Source organism: Sapajus apella, unplaced genomic scaffold (assembly GCF_009761245.1).
Source record: "Sapajus apella isolate SASKATOON/1434 unplaced genomic scaffold, GSC_monkey_1.0 scaffold42, whole genome shotgun sequence".
Classification (NCBI taxonomy): domain Eukaryota; kingdom Metazoa; phylum Chordata; class Mammalia; order Primates; family Cebidae; genus Sapajus; species Sapajus apella.
In genome coordinates, this window is record NW_022436982.1 from 15,792,263 (window position 1) to 15,820,020 (window position 27,758).

The following is a 27,758-nucleotide window of genomic DNA, read 5'->3' on the forward strand; positions in this document are numbered from 1 at the left end:
ACACACACACACACACACACACACACACACACACACACACACACACAAGAACAAAGATCACAGGGGCTGGAGACAGGAAAATATTTCTATGGAGGATTGTAAATGGCTTCTCTTGATAGGATGATTGAGCCACAAGGTTGAGCAGAAATTAGGCAAGGCTGTGGTTGGCAGGCAGGTGGTCCTAACCTTCTGGGGTTGGGGGTAGCTACAGCACGAGGCTGGAAGAAAGAAGGAAAATGATGTGCCAGGCAGTAGTTCGAAGCAACATTAACTGAATTACATTTTCAACCCCCAAGATAGATGCAGATTATCCGAATGACACATCAGAGTGCTGAAGCTCAATAGCTATATGACCATGATTGGAACTAGGCTCTGGAGGGGAGCACAGAAACAGAATTTCAGGATTGGAAGGGAGCTGTAGCCCTGCCACGTACTTCAAACCATACAGAATTTGGCCATCTAGTCCAATAGCCACACTCTGATTTTTAAATTGATGAACAAACTAAGGCCCAGGAAAATTAAGTGATGTGTCCAATGTCTCACACATAAAAGGCAGGTGAATTCATTCCTACTACAACTTGATTAGAAAAGCATGAGCTTCTATTCCTTGAATAGTGAGGTGACTGAAGAAAATAGGAATTTAAAGTGAATTAATAAGGCAATTAGTTGAGTGTAGGCTTTTTTTTTAAACAAAAAAAAAGGTAGAGGGTCTAAAAGGAGGGAGACCAGCTAGGAAGATGCTGCCATAAACTGGCCATGCAATGATGAAGCCTTCATTCCTGGAGACGCATTCTGGTGAGTGGAGAACAAAGTGGGTGCTGAGAAAGCTGGACAGCAGAAGGCAGGCATTGACTGTTCTCATAAAATATGAGAAGATGTTATCTCCTTAGAGCATCTCCATGCCAAGGGTTCAACTCAGATCTTTGCATCCAACATCAGACTTGAATGTTAGCAGAGCCTGAGTTTGTTGGTTTGATCATTGTCTGCTTAAAAATCCAAAGGTTTTTAGATGACTTTTGATCAATATACGTTATTGATAGTTTAAAGAATGAATGACAAGGACAAAAATATTCCCTTTATCCACTAAGATCAAGTTTCCTTGATACTGCATAAATTGTAGGGAGGATGCTTTAAAACAGATGTCTTTACTTAACAGCTTAATAACCTCATTGTCACACAAGGACTAAGAAATGCCACATTGCTCAGGCCCTGGAATCCAAATGGAGTGCTGGAAGATGCCCGCCACCACAGATGGCTCTCTACCTCACCCAGTTCCAATCTCACCAGAGCCTCTGCACCATACTACAAGCCCTTTCATTTGAGATTTGCAGCAGGAGAGTGTTTTGGCCATCACAAGCCCATCCTCTGAAAGGATAATTCCATTGGAACACAAGAATGCATCATGCTGAGGTTGGCTCTCACCCCTCCACTTAATCTCAGTGGTATTTCTGACTGCTCACCAGGTCCCAATCCTTTCTTCAGCTCACTCTTCTTCCTAGCCTCTTTTCATCCTGCATACTTTTCTTTCCAGAGCTCATCATTTCAATAACACTCTTCTCATAACCCTACACTCTCCTGCCCTTTGGTCTTCACTCAACTCAAAATGAACTCAGTTACCTGCTTTCTCAGTGCCCACCCTCCAGAGGCAAGCACTGCAGGAGAAAGCCACAGAATAGGACAGGTAAGTATCATCAGAACATCACCTTCACCAGCTTCAGATGGACTCACAACACTGCCCCTCAGTCCTACATTTTTCCTGTCTATTCACTCTCATGCTATCCTACTCTCCACAATGACTATTTCAAACATTCCCCACTTTCTCCAAACCTCCAACTTGTTTACGCTGCTCCTTGTCAACAGACATTCAGAGCTCCAACTTTTCAGAGAAAATTAAATTAGTTGAATGGGAGCAATTCCTACTTCTACACTTTTGCACCAAATCTATCCATACCATATTTCCCTTCTGTTTTCTCTCTAAGGCTAGTCCCTCTGCAATGTTCAGGGTCTGATCCTCTCTTGCTTTCAACTGGTATAGAAACTTACGAGTTTTCCCTTCTCTGTACTGTGATTGAACAACTCCCTGTCAACTGTATCCTACCTTTTAATATTCAAACACACTCAAGCCCCTCCCATGTATAAATAAGAAGATGGACTCTCCTTGAATGACCCCATATCATCTTCCCATCATAACCACATTTCTTAAAGCTTTTGTTTATATTCCCTATTGCTTTCCTTCATGTCTATTTAATCTTCAATCCATTCCAGTGAGAATTCGGCCACCATCGCTCTATGAAAATCAAAACTGCTCTAGTCACCAGTGACCTCCATGCTGTCACATCCAGTGGACATTGGTCAGTCCTCTTCCTTGTCCTCACAAAACTTCATGACATGGTTGATTGTTCCTTCCTGAAAACACTCTACTTTCTTGGCTGTTCATCTGACACTGGATGCTCCTTCCAGGAACACGTTTTTAAAAGTAGTGTCCCTTTCCCTCTAGATCCCCTTCAATAATTAACTCATTACTGAGCCTCTCCCATATATGGGTTAGATTTCTTGTTTATATGCATGGATACAGCTGTATTCTTTTCCTCCAAAGAATTGATTTTAATTTGTGATTAATCTTTTATTAACCGAAGTAACCAAAATATGTCCTTTCTTCTTCCATTAGGTTGTAAATTCTACAAGAGCAGTTCATCATTGTGGTGCCAATGTCTACTCAATCCAAATACCTAGCAAATGTTTGATGAAATTTGTTGAATTAATAAATGGATGAATTAGCACTTCACATCTTTCAATGGGCTGGAAACTTAACCATTAGACAAGACATAAATAGCAAGCACCTAGAAAATAAACATGATAAGATATTGACCTTTATCCTAGTACCTATGGTCATCTTCCAACATGGCAGGTATTTCAAAAAATGACTGACTAAATGAATGGAAAGAACCCACTAACAGAGTGAGAGATCGACTAATCATGTAAACTCCTAGGCAAACTCCCAATTTAAAAGATCCATAGGCCTATGTATCGTTCTTGAATAGATAATAAAGCATTCAAGTTCGTAGCAGCAACTCTTCCTTCTTTTAAGAAATGAAGTTTGGTTCAGAGTCGATTATATTACCCATCATAACCTCAAAATGTCTCCAATAAAAATAATAATAATAATAATGTACATAGAAAGTCTACCACAATATATTTTTTCATAAATACATAGAAGGAGAGGGAGGAGACTCTTATTCTGTTACCCAGAGTTCAGATTTATCTAAATTTTGTTCTAATGAGCATATTGTGTACATTATAAAATGTTCAACAAGAATGGAATTTTCTGATAGCTGGCTCAAATCCTGCTTCATTCCTCTCTTGGTCTTTCACTGGATATGCCCTCTTGTCAGCCTTTCTTTGCCTCAATAGACAAGGAAAACACAGAGCAAAGCTGTTCAGTCAAGCAAAGTGTTCATTTTTGACAAGTTGAATGTCACACACTTTGTTCAAAGAAAATATACATACCTGAATTATACAGTTAACAGTCTCCTCCTTGAGTAAAGCCATTTCAGTAAAAAACCAGTCCACGGAGACATGTGGCCTCAACTATTACAAACTGTTAAATTATGTACATAATTTAAAAATGATAGGAAGCATAAAGTAGTATGTTTATCTCTCGCAGAAATGACTCAAAGCCATATTTCAAGAAAGTAAACGCTGGAAACCAGCAGATTTACTTACTACTTGCCCCAATGTAATGTCTGTTGTAATTCTTTTAGATGAACCTACAGATTTTTCTTTAGCTACTGTATTTCTAGATTCTTAAATTATAAGCATAAAGGTTAGCTGATACTAGATAAACATAGTTGTATGAATTAACATCCAGATCAAAATATTTTGGATTGCCTCTGCTTCCTTATAAGGGGAAAACACAGTGTCTCGGGAGGGCTGTAACTTATCAGCAGGCTTATCTTTCCATCCTATAACATGGAGCTCCGGAGGAGGGTTCGCGCTCACAGTGATCCCCTGGCATTTGTCTGACTGCATTCACGATAGCGTGTTCGTCATGCGCATACTTAATCTCTTGATGTTGGCTTGCAGGAGTCTCAAATATAAAATGTGACAGCATTTGTTTTTCTTACCACAGAAAAAATGACATCACAAACTGTTAAGAGGTTAAGCCATATATTATGGCTTCTTTCAGAGTCACTGTTTGCGTCATAGACTGCCCAACAGGGACAAAATCTAACACATTTAACATTCCTGAATTTAATAACATATATAAGCTCGTCTGGGTGAGGTCCATTGGGTGTGGTTTTATCACACAGAAAATCTTATATAATAATAACCTTTTTAAAAAATTGTCATTCTTTCTCCATGTGTTGAAGGATTTGTCCAAATAATACAGCAAAGGACAACAGATTATGAAGGAATAAAAAAATCACGTTTAAAAACAGACATAGGAATTCCGTTTCTTTGCTCTGGAGACCTCAAACTGTTTACCTGAATGGGCGGCAAGTGTTCCATACTTCAGTATGTCAACAAAAATATTCAGTTTCCGTTTTATGTTGGCCAGTATGAAAATATGTAAAAGAAGTAAACTATATGATCCCTGTTTTTTGCAAAGCACACACAATTAAGTTTCACAAAATACATTTATGAAAGAAATGTATATCTCCAAAATTTTTGTTCTCTATTATAGTATATACCCTTTGAGAGCAGAGTATTCTGTTCCAGTCATTTTTCCATTCTGTTCCAGTCTTTTTTGCTTAGTACCTGCCATACAATGGGCACTCAATAAATGTTTGATGAACTGCACTGAATATTTATTTATTCATTTATTTATTTAGTTTTGAGACAGAGTCTCCCTCTGTCATCAGGCTGGAGTGCAGTGACACAAACCATCTCAGCTCACTGCAACCTCTGCCTCCGTGGTTCAAGCAATTCTCCTGCCTCAGCCTCCCAAGTAGCTGGGACTACAGGCATGGACCACCACGCCCAGCTAATTTTTGTATTTTTAGTAGAGACAGGGTTTCACTACATTGGCCAGGATGGTCTCAATCTCTTAACCTCATGATCTGCCCGCCTTGACCTCCCAAAGTGCTGTGATTATAGGCGTGAGCCACTGCACCCAGCCTGAACATTTATTCTAATGCAAACCACATTGATGGGTACTGTGAGGAATAAACACTGATTCTATACTTATGTCCAGCTTCCTGAAGCCAAAGTCAGAATATTTCAATGATCAGAACCCTTACTTCTATAAAGTGCTGATATGTAGTTTCTAAGGCATAATCAAAAATATGGTCGAGGAAGTAGTTGTGGTTTACTAGTTAGGTGTTAGCCAGCTAATTCAACATATTTTATAGGGGTTTTCATATATATAAAAGTATGCCCTTCAAAAAACAAAATATTCTGTGTGTTTTAGTATGTTTTGCTTTGCTACAACATCATCCAGTACAATAGCAGCTCATGTTCTTTCTGCTCTCGGCATACCTAGAAAACTGGTGGATCAAGTATAGTTGTGTACTTATTCTAAACTCATATCTGAAGTTCCTTGACTGTGTTTCAAGGTCTCCAAAAATAAGTCCTGGAAGCTGGATGTCCGTGTTTTACAAAATCACATTAGCAAATACAAGAAAGGTAACTTACTGTCATCTGTTTTCCAAGTAACAGTATACTTCTCAGTTGTCACCTGTCACTGGATCTGGATAGCAAGAGCTTCTGCTTACTATAACCAACTTTTATTTTTTATTTGAAATCAGTGTTCAAACAAAAGGAAAGCAGGGCTGTTTTGAACTATCATTCTCAGTTTCTGTAGAAGCAGCTATATAGGTGGTAACATTTATTATATCTCTGGTTTATTATGAAAGAAATATGTTTGCATATATGGACGCAATCCTTTTCAGTTTTGCTGGAAAATCAGAACTTCAACAATGAGTCTCCAGAAAGCACTGGAAATTCATACAATGAGAATAAAGACATGAGAGCACAGGATTTTGTCTACTTGGTTTGCTTCTCATGAACAACATAGTAAAATAAACTTCAGAGAATTAAAATGAATTGTGGTATAGACTATAACTTTTTCTTTTTGAGACAGAGTCTTGCTCTGTCTCCCAGGCTGGAGTACAGTGGTACGATCTCAGCTCACTGCAACCTCCGCCTACTAGGATCAAGCAATTCTTATGCCTCAGCCTCCCGAGTAGCTAGTATTACAGGCACCCACCACCATGCCCAGCTATTTTTTGTATTTTTTGTAGAGATGGTGTTTCACCATGTTGGCTAGGCTGGTCTCAAAGTCCTGACCTCAAGTGATCCACCTGCCTCGGCCTTCCAAAGTGCTGGGATTACAGGCGTAAGTCACCGTGCCTAGCCATAGAATATAATTTGAAAGCAACTGTTACTTTCGGCCCCCAAATTAATGGCTGATGACTTTTAGTTTTTCTCCTAACTGGAAGCTAAGCACTACCAACCAAAAAAAAAAAAAAAAAAAAAAAGCACTGGCAAGAAAATGAAATTCAATCAGAAAAAATCAGCAAGATTCTTGGCAACAATAAAATGACCATGTTTTAGAAGATACTATTGATCTTTGCTGATAAGATTAAATGACCCAAACTGTGAAAAGCACTTTGTAAAGCAATGTTAAAAAACATTTCACCCATTATTCAGTAGTATACCATTACATTGCAAAAGACTTTATGGCAGGTAAGAAAGACATGTTTTAAAATAGACATGACATGAAAATCAGAAAGACTTTTAATTGTTGATGAGAACACTAACGTTCTCAGGGAATAGAGGTCAGTGTGAGATTACTGGGATATTTCAGGTTCTTCTTTGCTTTTAGGTATCATTTGAATGTTGTTTCTTGGAGCACAAATTAACTTCGTAATTGAATAAAACAATAAAGATATTTCCATTTAGAAAATAATGGATGAGAAACAAAAACAAGAATATAGCCTTAAAATGGCCTTTTAAAGCCAGAGATGAACTTAGTACAAATGCATATCCCATAAAAAACTACAGCTACAGATTTGGTGCTCACTACAAAGCCTGACAAAGCACTACAGCCTTGATGAAAATTAGAAGTTTCATAGTTGTTTTATAAATCTGGCCTCAAATAGATTTTATCATGTATGCCCTTAGGCTTATTAGCATAGAGTTACTAGCAAAAAGTGATACAGTAAAAAATTGATAAAGGAAATTATAGTTTGGCATTTATTATATCTCTAGGCATTTACTGTATCTAGAAAACTATAATTTCCTTTATCAATTATTGTATCCACCTCTTATAGCAATATTTCATGAAAATGTGTTTTTCTCTTTAAATTGCACTTTTAAGTTTTTCAAAAAGAAGATAAGACATAAAAGGGAACAGAAGAGGAAATTCAGAATTGAAGGTGAGGCAATGGATAGTACATACACCATTACATTACAGTGTGTGATGGGTTCTATAAAGGGGACAGCCTATTTGTATATAGGGCATGCAAATTGTTACCTTGATCAAGGGCCACATAATGAGAGAAGAGAAGAGCATCTTCTCAGTCTTCATCAGAGCTTTCCACTGGGTTCAGCCTCAGAGATGTGATGTTGAGATCCCACAGCTGGCCTGAATCAGGATCAAGAGGCATATTAGTTAGGGATGGGTAATAGTAACTGCTGTTAATAGATAAATCCCCAAATCTCTATAGCATAACGTAATAGCTGTTTTAGGTAGTTAGTTAAACTTTAGACAATAGCATGACAGTTGGAAATATGTGAAAAATCCTTTAAGAAAGTCAACAGAACATCAGAAAACTGAGTATTTCTATAAAGAGTTATCTGGAGTTAAAAGATAGACATTGTCATACATTAGTAACAGCCTAAGGGAAATTCTTTAGGAAGCCTTATTTGACCTCCTCTCCCCCACAAGACTGGGTTGGGCATCTTCCCAAGTGCCTCCACTCAACTTGTACTTCCCCTCTTAGGCTGTCCCTGTTATAGTGCCCATCACATGCTGTAATGTAATGGTGTAAGTTTTCATATCCTTAACTAGGCTGTAATCTCCCATGACAGCAAGAATTACATCTTCTCACTCTTGTCTTCCCAGTACGCAGAATGGTACCTGGCACGTAATAAGTACTTATTCATATTCATTGAAGGAAGACAGGAATGGAAGAAGGAAAGGAAAAATGGAGAGAGGGGAGAAGCACAATAACTAAAAACGATGTTAAACCTTAGAAGATAAAGATGAGCTATAATTTTTGAGGGTTGTGTAAGACAGTCAATTAATTAGAAAGCAAGTCACAGAAATCTGATAAATGCCCAATTCTAGATGCCACTATGCTAGAGGAGGAAAACAGGAAAAAAATAATGTAAGTTTCATTTTTGCTTTTAAGCTTATCACATTATGTGCCACTATGTGAAAATAAAATATAGGGAAAAAACATATTAGAATTAACCTGCCAATCTTCATTTATTTAATTATAATATATAAAAACTTTACTTTGAAAATAAATGTTGTTTGTGCCTGTTTCCATCCCCTTCCACAAGGGTAAAAAAGAAAATTTGTGAGCAAACATGCAAGGCAAACAGAGCCTCCCTGAAGCCCTTGTGCCTGAGATATTGCTACTTAGAGTACAGAAATGTATTTATCGAGCTACATGTGCAAATTATGGTGTTGGCTGTGCAAACAAAGCCATGTTACTTAAGTCATTGATGGAACCAAATTTGGAGTCTTTTCAAAGTCTAAAACAGTCTTATCAGAGATTATAAAACTCTTTACTAACATTCATCTTAAGTGAATTCTAGACTTAAGAAAATAAAGTATGAGGCTTATAGGGATACTTTATAAAAGAGTGAAAGTTGTGAATTATTTCAGGAATTTTCTCATTTATGCGACATTTGTCCCTTCCTAAATATTTCCACATACATTTTATTTTGAGTCAGTTTTCCTTTTGAACTTAGTCCTTAAGATCTCAAATAAAATCAATACACGAACTGAGCAGTATCTCCAAAGAAATGCTTATGGACTATAACCCATGCTACATTAACATCTCGTATATTCAAAACTCCAGCCTTTGTGACCTTGATAAGGGAAATATTTATATATGTTTAAAATACATACAACTAGGAAGAAGTTTTACTAAGCATGGAACGACATGTTTCATAGAAATATATGAGCTTGAGATACTCTGGCCAATTTGTCAACTATATATTTACATTTTTGTAATGATTTGATGTAATCCATTATATCTCTCAAGTTTCATTACAGGTAACATTTCTTGCTATTGTATTTCAGGTGTAATTAAATTAAATTCTTAGTGTTTGTCCATGTGTGGTCCTTTGACCATCGGATCAGAATCACCTAGGATGCTTGTTAAATGTGCCCACTCTCAGCTCCTGCCTACCATCTATAAATCCAAATCATTGTGTGTTTTCTAACAACATCTAAGACTCTCCCTTCTCTGTTTTAATGTTTCAAAAATAAAACGGATAAAAAGTGAATAAAAATGGATTATGTGATCAATATAGATCATAGATTCTTCTAAACCTCCCAAAATATTTCAATCTAATATGAATGTACACAAAAGAGAACAGATGGGTTCACTGTTTTGGATTCTGCTGAATGACAGGAAGCTTTAGGTCTTCCCTAATGTCATTTGCATTCCCCGAGGCCATCAGAAAGGAATCCGAAATGGACTTTCCAAGAAGAGGGTGTGGAATCTGAAATCTTGTTTCTTTCCAAGATCAGGGTGGCTGCCCAGAGGAAATCCCTCACTTTAGGGGATTACATTCCAGTTTCTAAATGTTTGGAAAACATGAGTTGATGAGCAAGATGGAGAGTTACAGAGAAAATGAGGATGATCTGAACCATGAAGGATTCAGCTCGTTGATTTGGACACAGTGCCTGGCTTGAAAGGCCAATGTTTTATTACTTGGCAGGGTTCCCATTACATGTCACTCTTTACAGCTCGCATTTTCTAGTCCTTTCAAACATCAATTCTGTAAGGCCTCACATTCCTTTTTTTCAGAAATTCATGGACTAAAGACAGACTTTACAGGTACTGGGGAAGTTCCCTCCCTATATTCAGAAATGAATGAAAAATGCTAGGATCATTAAAATTTCTCTATCTGAATTTATTGTTTGTTCCTAATGATTCTAATGATGCTTTTAAAATACCTAAAAGCATCATAATACCAGTCCAGATGACAGTTTTCACCATTGTTGTTATGCCTGTAAAACAGGGATGGTAAACATTGATAGTTTCAATGGGCAGGCAGATAGATGAGTAAGTCATGTACAAGATGAAAGGCAAGTGGAACTATGGCAAAATGGAGAATCAATGTCTGGTCTGAAGGAATTTTTTTAAATTGCACTGACCAAACCAAATAGTAGTCTTTTAATACTGCTGGCATGGATCCCTGAAAAAGATTTTCAAAACTTTCTTCTAAAATACCTACAATGATTCAGAAGAAAAAAACACAAAATCCAACTATGGTGAAATGGGTACTATCAGTCAAGCTATTGCCGGAATTTGAAAAGAATTTCTACTAACTATGAGACAGATGGAGTTAAATGGAAAAAACCTCATGGTAGACCTGCCTAGAAGTCCATAAGAGAACTATGTTTCTGTTTTCACTGTCAGTCCCTGGGGTAACCTCTAAAGCCTACTCCAATCGCAAAAGTGAGGAATTATCCTTGCTCCAAGTGATTATTTTCTGTGCAAGGAAAAATAGAGCAGTCTGATTCCCTTTAACTACCTATTTACCGTTCGAAGACTACAACTTTCAGGAAGAGGCTGAGCAGGAAGTGGGAAAGGGAATTGTGAAAAGCTCTACCACTTGTAAACATTTCTTTACATATATGTCTCTATTTACTAAAGTGAGTTTCTCAAGAGACCAAAGATGACAGTTTACATGGTTTTGAATAACAGTGGACTAACACAGCACCTGGTATACACAGGGAGTCAATGAATATTAGTTCAACAAATTAACAAATGAATGAGTGTGAAGAGTAGTGAAAAAAAGTTAGTGGAAAGCCCTGACAGTCAAGTTTGTTAGTTCAGAGTTGGCATTTTGCAAGAGAGCATCAACAAAAGGTTTTGAGCTCAAAATGATTGAAAAGAAATTATTGGAGGAGCCACTAGTGCTCTATGTACTAAGGCAAGTAGAACTGGTCAATAGATGAGAGTGATGGCTCAAATAACCAAAGTATATACAGTGGCAGTTTAACAAGTAAAACTGCTTGCTAAATTGCCCGACTATGTAAATTTTAATTCAAAAATGAACATTTTATATAATTAAGAAGTAAATTCCACAAGGAGGCTTTCCAGGTCCCTTGTAAAAAATAGGAAAAATAACATTTGACTGTTCTGTTCTACTTGGATAAATAAATTTTATTTTAAATAAGTTCAATGGATTGCACCATTATGGACTTAGCAATATTAAGGGAGTCAATAAACCTGAAATCTGTAGCCATTTTCCCACCTGAACTTTTTTTGTGTCATTTTAAGAATCTTCAGCTCTCTTGTGTCAGAGCCTTTATGAGTCAAATGGAGATATAGATTTGACCCCCTCATGGGAGTATGAAGATTCCTGATAAAATAAGAGTGAAATACAGAAGTTCTCAGGCATCTGAATTCATTAAATCCCTTTGAACACTGTAGATCACTATGTTGTACCTCTTCATATCTGAACATATTTAATATGATTATTAACCTGCAGGGTAACCTGTGACCCAAAGAAGAGGTACAAAGCATATTTTATTACAAATAGCAGGATACAATGAAGGCTAGCTACTTGTCCATCTACGGAGTATGTAGGAGTGGGGAGGTGATAGGAGAGAGTGGCTCATATTTTCCTTTTGGTCCATTTGTGGACATTTCATCACAGCCTGTTGGTTCCTGGACTACTCTATCGCTTCCAGCTCTTCAAGAACAACTGCTAACGTGTGGTGGGAGTACGATTTAGAAAGTTCTTAGACACCTCTAGTTCTTTAACCACTTTGCTAACTAAAGCTTTGACGATTTGAACTGAGTCTGTTTCTAGTCAATATGAAAATTTTAAAACAATCTTTAAAAGAATACCATTTCTATATCAAAATAAAATCTCAGATTTTTTAAAGGTATAGTTGTAACACTGACATTCACTAAAAATAAATAATGCTTTTATAATGTCTAGTCAGCTAGAGCTAAACCCACCTTCAGGAGGAAACAAACAAACAAACATGGTATCTATCCATGTGTACAACAGAAGCAGCCAGAAATTCAGTCCGAATGGAGACATGCAATATAACAGCCATACAGCAATGACATTCTAAAAGGAAGAAAAGTCATAATTATTAAGTAATTCCATCAGGATTAGCATTAACAGTAATCTGGGCAGGAGTTTTTAATACCCAAATAGTTGGCTCTCTGAAGTTATCAAACCAGAGAGAGCTTTGTATTACAGGCAGATTTACGGTCATCTCCTGGGCATTAGGATCAAAACTCCTGCTAAAATATTTATATGTTATTTTATCAGATCAGATCTTTAAATTCACAGCATACTCCCATACTTGTCTGGAGTTCAAAAAAAGGTTCTTTTAAGTAAACAGTAAATATTTTCATATCTAAAAGCTCAAAGAAATTATTACATTGTATTTCTTTTCTTTTGAGGGAGTTGAACTTGATTTGCTTGATTAAACCACTCTAAATTAGAATAAATATTTCTTTCACAAATTAAGTGATATTTACATTATTTAAAAAGTCTCCAGTTGGCAAGGAGGTGACCTGTTAAGGAAAATGAAATAAGTGCATTATGTGAACTGATATGATGGTTTTGAAAGAGTGGAAACCTAAGAGATCAGATGAAAAACAGCATACCACATTGCACTGCCTTTCTTCATAATTAATATGCCATATTCTATAGTTCAGAGAAATTAACTCATTATTGGCCTGGTAGAGTAAGTGTTTTTATTTTTTATTTTTATTTTATGAGACAGGGTCTCACTCTCAGTGCCCAGGCTGAAGTGAAGTGGAAAAGTCACAGCTCACTGAAGCCTTGACTTCCCAGGCTCAAGTGATCTTGCCGCTTCAGCCTGCCTAGTGAATAGCTGGAACTACAGGTCCACACTACCACACCCTGCTAATTTTTTATATTTTTGGTAGAGACAAGGTTTGCCATGTTGTCCAGGCTGGTCACAAACTCCTGGGGTCAAGCATTCCACGTGCGTCAGCCTCCCAAAGTGCCAGGATTACAGGCATGAACCACTGCACCCAGCATGAGTCAGTGTTTCTAAAGATAATCTTCACTGTGGGAAAAAGGAAAGGAGATGAATATGTCTCTACCTATGAACTGATCATTGTAAACCTGGAAGTTTGTCCTTAAAAAATGATATATCTTGCATCACTTAAGTTCTTTTTATACCGGGAAAGCTTTGCAATATACCAGACTTTGTTGTAATGGCATTTATTTTTTTGTGCTGAAATTTTGAACTTGTGATATATCTAGATACCTAAACCATGAGATAAGCTCTAAACAAGTCCATTTTCCATGACACATATATTTTGGATATTGTCTAGCTCTCTTTGCTATTGATTAGTAAGGCTGTTAGTATTTGACCAAGTACCTAGTCTCATCAGAGCCTCATTTTCATGTCTATCTTATCAGGGCTAGAATTTACATTTCAGCATCTGGATTACTGAAATTGCCTCTTCCTTGCCAACAAAACCCAAAACAAAACAAAAACAGAAGACATCACCAGAACAACATTGTGTCTTGGAGTTCAACTCACAGAACTGTACATCAGCAAAAATTACATCAGCAATACCATTAATAATCTTTCAATAGCATTAACCATCTCTAAAACACCATGTAATTTTAATAGCACAAACACTTCTCAATTCAATAATGTATGATTTCTCGATTCCTGCTTTTAACAAGTGTCACGATCAGGACATTTTTGAAAAGATAGAATTTACAATTCTGCTTTTAATGTAAACATGTCAAATATTTATCTAAGCTCTTCATTCAATAAAAGATATTTAAGTGCCTGCTTATATGTGCCAGAAACTGTTCTAAGGCATGAGGATTGAGTAAGGATCAAGTCAGAGTCCCTGCCTTGATGGAACTTACACTCTAACAGTGGAGACAGGCAACAAACAAGTGAACAAATAAATAGAGAGAGAACACAACACAGAAAACAATGCCAGGAGTACCAAGTACAATGGAGACCAATAGGCAGTGGTGGGGGAGGAACAGGTTGGTTGTTTTACAAAGGGCAATCAGGGAAGGCTGCTAGAGGAGGTTACATTTGGAAAAGAAACCTTATGACGTGAGGGAAGGAATCATGGAAGATACAGGCAGAAGTTTCCAGACAAAGGAAAAAACAAGCCCAAAGGTCCTGAAATGAAACCTTACTTGGCATCAAAATGGAAAAGCTGAAAAGCCTATGCAGCTGAAAAATAATGAGAGAAAAGGACAGTGGTGGGAAATGAGGTCAGAGAGTAGCAGCCAGGTGCTATGATTTGAATTTTGTCCCCTCCAAAAGCCATGCTGAAATTTTAATTGCCATTCATTCCCCAGCATAAAGAGATGGGATCATTAAGAAGTTATTGAGCCATTTGGACTCTGACTGTCCTCATGAATAGATTAATGCTGTTTTCTAAGTAGTTGGTTCATATAAAAGGTAAGTTCAACTCTCTCATGCTCTCTCTCCCTCTCTCTCTCTACTTTTCTACTCTTGTGAAATGTGAGGAACAGTGTTCCTTCCCTCCGGAGGATGCAGCATTCAAGGCACCATCTTGAAAGTGGAGACAAGGTCCTCACCAGAAACCAAACCTGCTGCTGCCTTGATCTTAGACTTTCCAGCTTTCCAGAACAATGAGAAATAAATTTCTATTGCTTAAAAATTACATAGTCTGTGATATTTTTTATAGTAGCACAAAATGAACTAAGACACAAGGACCACATCATGTGAGGCCTTGATGCTGTGGTAAGTGATATCGTTTGGATCTGTGTTCCTGCCCATCTTGTGTCAAACTGTAATCCCCAGTGTTGAAGGTGGAGCTTGGTGGGAGGTGACTGGATCATGGGAGGGGATTTTCCCCTTGGTACTGTGTCACAGTAGTAAGTCCTCGTGAGATCTGGTTAAAAGTGTGTGGCACCTCCCTCTCTCTTGCTCCTACTCCGGTCATGTAAGACATCCTCCTTCCCTTTCACCTTCCACCATGATTGTTAAGTTTCCTGAGGCCTTCCCAGAAGCTGAGCTGATGCTGGCATCATGCTTCCTGTAAAGCCTGCAGAACTGTGAGCCAACTAAACCTTTTTTTTAAATTAATTACCCAGTCTCAGGTATTTCTTTATAGAAATGTAAGAATGGGCCAGTATGGTAAGGAGTCTGGATTTTATTGCGAGTGCGAGAACTTTGGTGGATTCCACACAGAGCGGCATGGCCTGATTTACATTAAAACATTTGCAGTGACTGCAGATAGGAGAGTCAATTGTATGGAATGTAGCAAACAGTTAGAAGGCTATTGTAGGAGTCCAAGCAAGAGATGGAGGTGGTTTTAACCAGGCTGCAGCAGTGGTCAGATGCGGGATACATTTTGATGACAGATCCTGTAGGATTTGCTGATGAATTGTATGTGGGGCCTGGGGGGAGAAAAAGGCATCAAGAATCATTCCAGTTTTTAGCTCCAAGTGAGTTACCATGAAGAAGAAAGAAATTTGCAGGATAGTGAAGAGCAATTAATAATTTGTTAAGGATGTGTAAAGTGGGAGATTCCTATTTTAGACATTGATGTAGAGAAATAAACTTGGCAGTTGGCACATGTGTTTTCTATTGCTGTGTAACAAATTACCACAAACATCAGTTTAAAACAACACTGATTTATCTCAGTGATTTTGTAAGTGAGACTTCCAGGGACGGAATAGCTGGGTCATTTGCTGAGGGGCTCACCAGGCTAACAGAAAGAGGTGAGCCAGAGCTGTGATTTTCATCTGCGGCTTGGGATCCTCTTCCAAACTCACTGGTTGCTGGCAGAATTCATTTCCTTGCAGCTGTCTGACTGAGGTCCCTGCTTTCCTGCTGGCTGTAATACAAGGATTGCTTTCAGCTCCTAGAGGCCACTCAATGTTCCTTGCCATGTGGCTCCCATGGGCAGTTTACACTATAGCTGTTTGCTTTCCTCCAGAACAGGAGGAGCATATTTCTCTAAGCCTTCACCTTCTTTTAAAGGTTTGCCTGATTAATTCAGGCCCACCCAAAATAAGCTCCTTTTCATTATCTCCAAGGCAAATGATTAATGACCAAATAACAGAAATGATATCACACCACATTCAGAGTCCACCCATAATCAAGAGTGAGGGATTATACAGGGTATGTAAACCAGGTGACAGCAATTTAGGAGCCCATATTAAATCTTGCCTCCCATAGTTGGTTATATGATGATTTTATGAGGCTATGAAACTGAAATTCAGTGGCAATTTAGGATTACAAAGCCGTAGGATTGGAGAAATTACCTACATAGGGATTGTATATAAAAATAAATATTAATATAAAATAATTATGTCTAATACTTGCTAAGTGCATTTTACGTGCCAGGCGCTCTTCTTTGTGTGTGTGTGTGTGTGTGTGTGTGTGTGTGTGAGAGGGTCTCACTCTCTTGCCCAGGCTGGAGTGCAGTGGTACAATCATAGTTCACTGGAGCCTCAAACTCCTGGGCTCAAGTGCTCCTCCCATCTCAGCCTCCACAGTAGCTAAGACTACAGGTGCATGCCACCTTGCCCAGCTAATTTTCCATTTTTTATTTTTTGTAGAGACGAGGTTCCCTTGTGTTGCCTAGGCTTGTAGGAATCTACAAGCCTCATTTCACAGATAAGGATACTGAGGCACAGAGAGGCTAATTAACTTGCCCAACCTTCAACAACTATTTAAATAGTGGAGCTGGCCGGGCACGGTAGCTCATGCCTGTAATCCCAGCACTTTGGGAGGCCAAGGTGGTTGGATCACAAGGTGAGGAGTTCAAGACCAGCCTTGCCAAGATGGTGAAACTCCATCTCTACTTAAAATACAAAAATTAGCCTGTCATGGTGGTGGGCACCTGCAATCCCAACTACTCAGGGGCTGAGGCAGAGAATTGCCTTAACCTGGGAGGCAGAGGTTGCAGTGAGCTGAGATCATGCCACTGCACTTCAGCTTGGGCAACAGGGTGAGATTATGTCTCAAAAAAAAAAAAAAAGAAAGAAAGAAAGAAAGAAAGAAAACAGTGGAGCCAGGATTTTGACCCAGGTAATCTGGTTAAAAAAATCAATCTAAATTCTATTGAAGAAGAGACGTGGGAACAGAACTAACACCTGAATTCCCAAGTTTTTTCCATCAGCAAGAAGAGGAAGTACCAAAGAAGATAGAGAAGCAGCCCATGAGGTAAAAGATTAAATTGGCCGGGGGCGGTGGTTCACGCCTGCAATCCCAACACTTCGGGAGGCCAAGGCGGGCGGATCACGAGGTCAAGAGATTGAGGCCATCCTGGCCAATATGGTGAAACCCCGTCTCTACTAAAAAATGCAAAAAAATTAGCCGGGTATGGTGGCACGTGCCTGTGGTCCCAGCTACTCGGCAGGCTGAGGCAGAAGAATCACTTGAACCCAGGAGGCAGAGGTTGCAGTGAGCTGAGATTGCGCCACTGCACTCCAGCCTGGTGACAGAGCAAGATTCCGTCTCAAACAAACAAACAAAAAAAGATTAAATCAAGAGCAAGCATGGGGTCTCCCAAGATCCAAATTTAGAAAGCTTCATTTAAAGAAATGAATGGTTATCTGGATCAAGTACTAATATTTGTAAAAAAATAAATAAATAAATAAAGGTATACCAAAATGATTCCATCACTAATGCATTCACTCAGTAAATATGTATTGGTCTACAGTGTGCCTGGGGTGGGTAAAGCAGTGACTAAGATAGGCAGGTCCTCTCATCAAGCAGTTTGCATTGTAAAAAGGGAAGGGGAACTGGTAATAAACACGTAAATAAATGCTTAAAGAAGCTCATTCTATAGAGGCTAAGAAGAAAGTTGAGATCAGAGTTAGAGATAATTAGAACTGATGCCATCTTTGCTTCACATTGTATATTGGTCTACTACGGCTACCATTTTAAAATGCTACAGACTGGGTAATTTACAAAGAACAAAAATGTATTACTCACAGTTCTGGAGGCCGGGAAGTACCAGATCAAGACACCAGCAGATTCAGTGTCTGGTAAGGGCCTGTTCCCCACAGATGGTGCCTTCTGTGTGTCCTCTCATTGCAAAAGGAGCCAATAGTCTCCCTCAGGCCTCCTTGATAAGGCACTGTTCCCATTCTTAAGGGTAGTCCTAGCTCTCAAGACCCAATCACCCCCTAAAGACCCCACCTCTTAATACCATTGCATTGTGGTTAGGTTTTAACATATGAATTCACAGGAGACACAAACATTCAGACCATAGCAGTTCTCTTTTTCTGGCTTGTTGAAGGCTGCCCTCTTAACTGTGTCTTCACATAGCTTCTTCTCTGTATCTGCATGGAGAGAGACACAGACAGACAGACACAGATAGAGAGAAAGAGAGAAAAAGAGAGAGCGAGAGAGCACCGAGAGGATGGTATCTTTTCCATTTCTTATAAGGACACCAGCCTATCCAAACTAGGGCCCCACTCTTACGTTCTCATTTAACCGTGATTATCTCCCTAGTGGTCCTACCTCCAGATACAATCACCTAGGGGGTTAAGCTTCAACATATACATTTTAAGGAGACACAGTTCAGCCCATGACATTCTTTTACCTATAAAAGAACTTTCTTACAAAGGGAAAGAAGAAAAGGAAAATAAGTGATCCCTTGTATAGGAACATTAGAGAAATATGGCAAAGACACAGAGTCCTATTTCTCCTATTATATAAAAAATATGGGTGGTTAAAATAACTCAACTGTTAAATATATAATAAAAACCTTACTAATTGATATTCATTGAAGAATTTGTGAAATATTTAAAGTAGTGAATCTGAATGATCAAATTACTGATTTTTATTTATTTTAAAAGAAACCAATGTGTCTACATTTATTTATATATACCAAGAAGTTAAACATATTTATTTATCATTCCATAGTAGGCAATTTCTAGATCTGGCAATCATAGAGCTTCCACATTCATAGGTACTCCCATGTCACTAACTCTTCCTCGTGGGCTTCAGGTGGCCAATTGTAAGCCTCATGAACCTAATGCCCAGCCATAGCAGGTAAGCTGGAGAGTCAATGATGAGCAACCTAAAAGCTGGTCAGGCACACATGAGGAGGACTGGTGCAAAAGGCTCAGCTGGACTGACCCAGTTCCCTCTTGCAGGAATTTGAAATGAGCCAGGGGAATGGAAGGTGAAAGAAAGCAGAGGGACTGTGATGTAGAATCAAGGGTGACAGAGGTTATATCAGACTGTTAAAAGTGATTAGTAACCGTATGTGTGCAGAATCAATAAGTTGGAGAAACTGCATAGAAGAGAGGTTAAGTAGGCAAAGTCAGAAAAAAATGAAGCAGTTTAGTGAGAAACAGACACACAAGTCACAGAAAGAGTAGTCAATTCCCCAGGTCTCGATGTAACACAAGCATAGTGCCCCGTAACTCAGAGACAAGTATGGAGGCCAGGAAAAACAGTCAGGAGAAGAAAACAAACCACTTGGTTGCTAATGACTTTCTGTACACACCTCACTGATGAAAGTTAGGCATCCAAACTGATCAGAAAGAGAAGTTGCAGTATCTCCTACCATGCTTGCCCCCTCTGTGTCTCTGGATGCATAAAATAAAAAGGTTAGGTAACACATATAAAACCCCCAAATCTGTGTCAGTAATTTCTTGCTATAGCATTAAAAAATAAATCCATATAAAGTTAGAAAGGTGGGGAGACATCAGTCCTTCTACTCCTTGTCTATCCACAACTGGTCCAGCTTTTGAGGGTGTTCCACATGGCCACTCCCTACTCATGGAATGAGCTTCTCTTCTGAAACCTTTCCACAGCCCTCTGTCCTTTTCACCACTTACCTATATGGAAGCTATAAGCTCTATTCACCCTCTGTGCTCCAGTTCCATTAGGAGTGCTTTTATTCCTGAGAATGGAAAGGAGAGGAAGGCCATTAAGGTACTATAGTCTCAGGATGAGTTATCTGAAGAAAATTAGGGCATTCTGCCATGAGGAGCTGCCCTCCTTCCTAAGTATTTGTAATTCCATCTTATTGTAGCAAAAAGCCTTCCTTCTTTCTCAAATGTGAACTAAGTAACAAAAAGCTTTCTAGGGTAGATTCTGATAGCTTTCTGATTCATTTTAGGAAACCATTTTTTTAAATTAAGGTTAATGATGAACGTCTCTGTTCTGTGCAATTCAGAAAGCCCAACTAAAGTGGAAAACAATTTTTAATAAGTAAATAAAAATATTATAAATAAGATTTGAGAACAAATGGTTACAGTTAACAGACTGGCCGAAGAATTTCCTATGTGTATTCTGCTGTGATTCTGTTTATTAATAATGTCCTTGGCAAAGTCTTTCTTTATAACTAACATAAAAAATCCATATTCAAATTATTATTAGTTTTGAGTATAGTCAAATCTGAATTATTGAGGTTTTATTATGTTCTCAAACATCATTCAACTTCTGCTAATACATTCAACATATATTTAAAGTTTATTTTATTAATTAGATAGTCACATGCAGAAAAATGAATTAGATTACAAAAAAAAATGGTTCTTACCTCACACCAAATATAAGAATTAAAATGGGTTAAAGACATACATGTAAGAGTTAAAACTATACAACTCTTAGAAGAAAACGTAGGTGTAAATATTTGTAACCTTGGATTAGATAGTTGTTTCTTAGATATGACAACTACAGCATAAGCAATCAAAGAAAAAACTAAATAAACTTTATCAAAATTTAAAACCTGTGCTTCAAAAGACACCATCAGGAAAGTAAAAATGAAGCCCATATATTAGGAAAAATATTTTTAAAACATGCATCTGATATAACCTTTTATCCAGAATATATTTGTTAAAAACTCTTACAACTAAACAATAAAAAGACAAATAACCCAACTTTAAAATGGGCAAAGAATTTGAATAGACATTTATTCCTCCAAAGAAGATTAACAAATGGCCAATGAGTACATGAAAAGATGCTCAACGTCATCAGTCATGAGGAAAACGCAAATCAAAAACCACAATGAGATACTGTTCACACATACTGGGATGGTTAAAATGAAAAAGACAGATGATAACAAATGTCAGTGAGGATGTGGGAAAATGTGAACTCTCATACATTGCTTATGGGATTACAAAACGGCACAGCTACTTTGGAAAGCACTTCGGCAGTTCCTCAAAAAGTCAAAGATAGCGTTACCACTTGACCCAATAATTTCACTCTTAGGTGTATATCAAAGGGAATTCAAAATATACGTCCATGCAAAAACTTAGCGATGAATGTTTATAACCTCATTATTCATAATAGCCAATAAGTAGAAACACCCAAAATATCCATGAACTGATGAACAGACAGACAATGTGGTATATCCATCCAGTAGACATAAAAAGTTGTAAAAAGGAATAAAGTATTGATTCACGGTATAAGATGAATGAACCTTGAAAACATTATGCCAAGTGAAAGGAACCAGACACAAAAGACCACATATTATGTGATTCTAATAGTATAAAATGTCTAAATAGGCAAATCCATAGAGACAAAATAGATTAGCGTTGCTAGGGCCTGAGGAGGGGGAGGATATGAAGAATGAATGAATGCTAATGGTCACAGTGGATTTTTTTTTTAAGATGGTGAAAATGATCTAAAATCAGAAAGTAATGATGGTTTCACAACATTGTTAATATGTTAAAAACCACTGTAGACTCTGAACAAGTGAATTTTAGGATATGTAAATTATATTTCAATAAAGCTGTTAGGTTTTTTAAATAACATACTTTAACATAGTAATGGGTTGGCATAGTTACCCAGCCATATTTTAACCTTATATTTAACTTTTATTATGTATTTAGTTGTTCAGCAAACATTAATTAAGAACCAGTTATTTATAAGCAATCTGCTAGGTACTGGGAATAGAGAGCTGAACATGATCCAGTGTCCCTAGGACTAATGGGACTAGTAGAAAAAGTAACATAAGTTATAATAACATATGATTTGTGCATGTGGAAGGTCCTCACCTTCTTCGTCAAACAGATTCTGCCTCCATACGAATTTGAAATGAGAAACACAGAAACTGTTTTGTGGGAGGTACATCACATTTACGGCAGAGCTCTAAAGCAGAAGTGAAAATCTGGATCAAAAAGAAAGAAGGTGAAAGCAGATAAGCCAAGGGGAGCAGAAGAGAGGCCACATGGCCTGAAAAGGAAGAGAGGGGTAGCCACTGGGGTCTCTGGAAACTCTTCTAATGCTGTTCCAGGCCTCAATGTGTCCTGGTTGCTCTTCAGCTCTAGGCTCCCACATACACCCCTAGTTTGGCTTAGGCACATTTGCATAGGTTTCTGTTCCCTGCATCAGAAATATTCCTGCATGAGACAGCATGTTTTTCTCCTTGGAATGCAGGTGGTTATGAGTGATACTCAAAAATTTTACCCATACATACAAAATCACCTTGACCAGTCCTAATACCTAGAAACTCCAGCCTAAATATAGAGAGGGGGCTCAGGAGACCCATGCTTTGGCAGACATTGGCCCTGTACTTGCTGGACCATGGGGAGACCCAGGCAGGGCCCTAGGTACTGATCTAAGTACTTTTCCCTCTGTGGACTCCATCCTCTGTAAATTATATCAACATTTATATTTTATGGCTATGTCGGTATAAAGACAGATATAATCTTGGCTAGATTCATAATTTCTTTTCTCTTTTTTTTGTTTTACTTTTTAATTCGGATTCATAATTTTATATTCATTATTATATTCATTATTTTAAAAAATCTAAAATTGAAATATTTGGATGGGGGGGCTGAATATATTAGGCACTGTGCCTAGTGTGCCTAATGAATAAGTTGGCCCTGGTCTTAGGAGAGCAGCAGGGCCTATTTCCCAAATTATTACAGAAGTGTTTCAGAATTACAGCTACAGTCATGGCCATACTGTTGTGTACGAGCTGAGTATCAACCCTGTACCTGGCACAGACCACCGAAATGCACATTGTCAGAGGAAGGACCTAATATATACAATTATTATTATTATTTGTACATGTTACTATAGATGCACAATTGATAAAGAAACCACAGCAATATTTTATATTTTTGATTGACACACAGGTGCATACAAATGCACAGGAAATGTTTAGGAAGGATAGACACAAAATTGGGTATAACGGCTGCCCCTGGAGAAGGAAGGAGCCATTTAGGTTTATAAAAGATGGTCAAAGGGGAATATTACTTTATTTGAACGTATGAATTGCTTTACAGAAGAATTTATCTCATGCATTACTTCCACAAAAAAGACATTAAACATTTAATTAAAGGCTAAATATACCATCTGCCTAGAGAAGGCTGATGATCAGCCCAGAAGATCTATCTTGAAGAACTGCAATGTTTATTGCAGAGTCCCCAGAGCCAGACTGCCCGGGCTTGTGGCCCAGCTCTGTCACTGACAAATTACCCATCCCCTCCATGTCACAGTTTCCTCAGCTGTATAATGGAAGAAGTAATCGTAACCTACCTCATGGGGTTATTGTAAGGATTAAATAAATTAATATATGCAAAACTCTTGGAATAGTGCCTGGTGCATGTTAGACTATGTTTTAGCTTGTGTTATTGTATCATCGATTATTTCTATGTTTAACAAGTTCTCCTAAATGTTCCCTCCAGTACAGAAGCTGGAGAGCTGCTGCTGTCTATGCACAGACTCAAGGATTTGGTGCAAGCCAGCATAGAGGGAAATGAAAGGCATTTCCAGGAATGAAGAGTAATCAAAGGTTGAGTTACTGAGGTTGGCAGTGAGGTCAACATGAGCTGCCAGCCTTCTTGGATAAGGGGAACAGCTATGCACTCACTGGGCAGTCCATTACAGAAAAGAGAGGCAGGTTTCATTCTGTCCAAACCACAACATACCGAGGCCTATGTGCCAGGCCCTGGGCTGGATGCTGAGGGTGCTGAGGAAGAATACCATGTTAGCTATGTTCCATGAAGGACTGCATCCTCTCGAACAGGCACCTGGAAGAAGATTTAAATTTCTTGCTCAGCAGACACCCACTAGTGTCATGCCCCTCCCCAAATCACCAAGGGTTCTTTTGCCAAAATGAATGCCTGCTTTTTTGAGCTTTTTTCCATTATATCTAAAGAGAAAATAGTTTACATTTTACTGACAACAGATAATAAACTGGCCATCAAATTGACATGCAGATTAATTATAGTTTATGATCAGCCATATGAAAGAAATATAGTGGGCACTGTTATAAAGAATTATGAAGCAAGAGGATCCCTTTACATAAAGTAATTGAGGAAAAGGTCTCCGAGAAGGTAAGGTTTAAGGAAGGAGCCATCTCTGCAGGAGGAGAAAGTTTTAGTCAAAGCAAGTCTAAGCTGTAGAGGCGATGAAATAGAAATGACCTTGCTATGTGTGAGGAAATACCATAGGCTTGTATGGTTAGTTAGGTCTGAGGCAAAAGGAAACCAAGTCAGAAAGGTAAGCAGTAACCAGATGATATTGATTCAAGGTGAAAATGTGAAACAAGGGTCTTAAGACAGAAACAACAGGATGTGATATTTCTGCACTCTTTTTTCTCCACATTTGTGAAAATAAAGGAATCACTAATTATTTGCCTACAGAAATGCTAGAGGACAATCTCCTTCAAGGCATTAATGGAGCAAGGAAAGGCACTTTATCATTTACAAGCATTTTTCACATAGTTTTTTTCCCTTTGTTCATCATATCATTTTATTTGAACCACTAGCATTTTAAGGTATTATTGTTGACATTTTGTAGATAAGGAAAGAGACTCAAAAAGGTCAGAGATCTTACTTAAGCTCACATAGTGAGTATGTGGTTAAACCAGGTGTGTAATTTAGGTTTCGTGGCTCTTGTCTTCTTTCTGCTAGACTAGATTAAGAGGGACAGGATGAGGACTCTTAACGTCTTCCTTACTGTGGTTGCTGTGGAGTACATCAGTGATGAGGGAGAAGAGAATCCAGTGTTCCTGAGGTGGAAGAATAAGTGTGCCATATACAGCTCAGAGATTGCCTGGGAATGTCTTAACCCTGCAGGAGGGGAAAAGGAAGGGAAGTGCAAGAAAAACCGCAGCCCTCAAAGTCATGCCAAATTCAGTGAGGCCTCATTTGATCAGCTGTAAAATTGCTAAAGCTGCAATCTATAGCCTCCTGTATGCTGCTCCAACTCATTCCTGCAGCAAATTTGGAGAGGCTTTGCATCGTGCATTCAACTGGGCTATGTCTTCCACAGGCTCTAGCTCATTGTTTTATTTAGCACATGCCAGAATCTGGTAAGTCTACCTAAACAACACCAAATTCTAGGAGTTTGCTGACATAAGATCTCCTTTTTTAAAAAAAATTTAGTTTTGTTTCCCCCATTGTTTTTCATTCAAGAAAAACATTAGCACAGAGTGACTGAGAGAGTCTGCCTGTGGAAGGAAGTGTTTCAAACGTTCAAGACACTGTGCTTCTCTTCCAAATTACATCTACCTACAAGCTCTTGGGAGAGGAGAGCCGATTAAAGAGTGATGCCTAATAGCATCAGAGATCAGCAAGAATCCAAGTTTCTGGTATCTTTCCATCATCGTTGCTATGCTGGTGGGTAGACATGCTGCTTAACCCACGCCTTGTCAAAGCAAGCTACGGTCTCCAACATAAAGCTCCAGCATGTGAAAATCCTGCTGAATGCTGGGCGGAGTGCAGCTGGGTGTCCCAAATTATTGGTGTGCATCACTGATGGTTTGTAAGTCACATATAGGGATATGAGGGAGAACAATTTTTATAGATAGGAATTTTTTTTTCTTTTTTGAGACAGGGTCTGGCTCTGTCACACAGGCTGGAGTGCAGTGACACAATCTTGGCTCACCGCAACCTCCACCAACCACCTGGGCTCAAGAGATCTTCCCACCTCAGCCTCAAAAGTAGCTGGGACTACAGGCACATGCCACCATGCCTGGCATGTATTTTTTGTAGAGATGGGGTTTCGCCATTTTGCCCAGGCTGTTCTCGAACGCCTGAGCTCAAGTGATCCACATGCCTCAGATTCCTAAAGTGCTGGAATTACAAGGTAAGCCACTGTGCCTGGCCAGATATGGCATATTTTAATGCATATTCAAAAAGAATATAATTATCATTTCAAACTTGTGATCTTCACAAATATATTTGCTAATGAAGAGGTTGTAGTACTTGGTATCATGGTGATTCACATAATGCTATACACAAAAGTTACTGGTGTGGTATCAGGTGATACAAAGCTATAGTAAAGTCATGATGGTGCCCCACTGCCTAGCAATTAGAAAATATTAATCTAGAGCAAAGAACAACGAATTGAGACTGGCTAACATAGGCCCATTGAAAAATGTTTAAGCATTAATCATAGTGTCCTTGAAGACAGGAACTAATATTGTTTGGAGATGTGTCCCTGTCCAAATCTCACATTGAATTGTAATCCCCAGTATTGGAGGTGTGGCCCAGGGGCAGGTGATTAGATCATGGGACTGAATTTCTCATGAATGGTTTAGCATCATCTCCTTGGTACCATACCTTTCCATCTAAGGTACCTGCAAGATCTGGCTGTTTAGAAGTGCATGGCACCCTCCGTTTTTTCTCGCTCCTGCTCTCACCATGTGATGTACCTGCTCCCCTTTCACATCCTGCCATGATTATAAGTTTCCTGAGGCCTCCTCAGAAGGTGAGATGCCAGCATCATGCTTCCTGTAAAGCCTGCAGAACCATGAATCAATTAAACTTTTCTTTATAAATTACTCAGGCATTTCAATACAAAAACAGCCTAATACAGGAACTTTGTCTTCTTAAAAACTGTATTAGCTGAGGATTGCTGGCAAGATGGCTGAATAGGAACAGCTCTGATATGCAGTTCCCAGTGAGAATGATGCAGAAGGCGGGTGATCTCTGCATTTCCATCTAAGGTATCTGTTTCATCTCATTAGGACTGGTTAGACAGTGGGTGCAGCCCAAGAAGGGAAAGCCAAAGCAGGGTGGGGTGTTGCCTCACCTGGGAAGTGCAAGGGGCCAGAGAACTCCCTCTCCAAGCAAAGGGAAGCCATTAGGGATTTTTCCTGACACTCTGCACTCTGGCTCAGATACTGTGCCTTTCCCATGGTCTTTACAACCCACAGAACATGAGATTCCCTCAGTGCCCACACCAGCACCTCAGGTTTCCAGCACAAAACTGGGCAGCTGTTTTAGCCACAGCAGTTTTTGTTTGTTTGTTTGTTTTTTTCCTCATACCCCATGGGCACCTGGAACACCAACAAGACAGAAGTGCTCTTTCCCCTGAAAAAGGGGGCTGAAGCCAGGGAGCCAAGTGATCTGGCTCAGCAGACCCCACCCCAACAAAGACCAGCAAGCTAAGATCCACTGGCTTGAAATTCTCGCAGCGAGCATGGCAGTCTGAACTCAACCTGGGATGTTTGAGCTCACTGTGGAGAGGGGTGACTGCCATTGCTGAGGCTTGGGAAGGTGGTTTTAACCCCACCTATGTAAACAAAGTCACCAGGAAGTTTACACAGAAACTGGGCTGAGCCCATGGCAGCTCAGCAAGGGCTCTGCAGGCAGGCAGATGGAGTCACTAGATTCCCTTCTTGCTGGGCAGG

General features: G+C 38.8%; 1 long non-coding RNA gene across 1 annotated transcript in view; it reads right to left on the reverse strand.

The window, feature by feature from the left end:
• Positions 1-74: 74 nt before the first annotated feature.
• Positions 75-27,758, reverse strand: part of LOC116566122 — a 72,185-nt gene continuing 44,501 nt past the window's right edge. Inside the window, exons 3-5 of the long non-coding RNA XR_004275745.1 lie at positions 20,002-20,066; positions 7,478-7,588; positions 75-218 (exon numbers count right to left, since the gene is read on the reverse strand). This is a non-coding gene — a long non-coding RNA (uncharacterized LOC116566122). The remainder of the gene's footprint in view (positions 219-7,477; positions 7,589-20,001; positions 20,067-27,758) is intronic.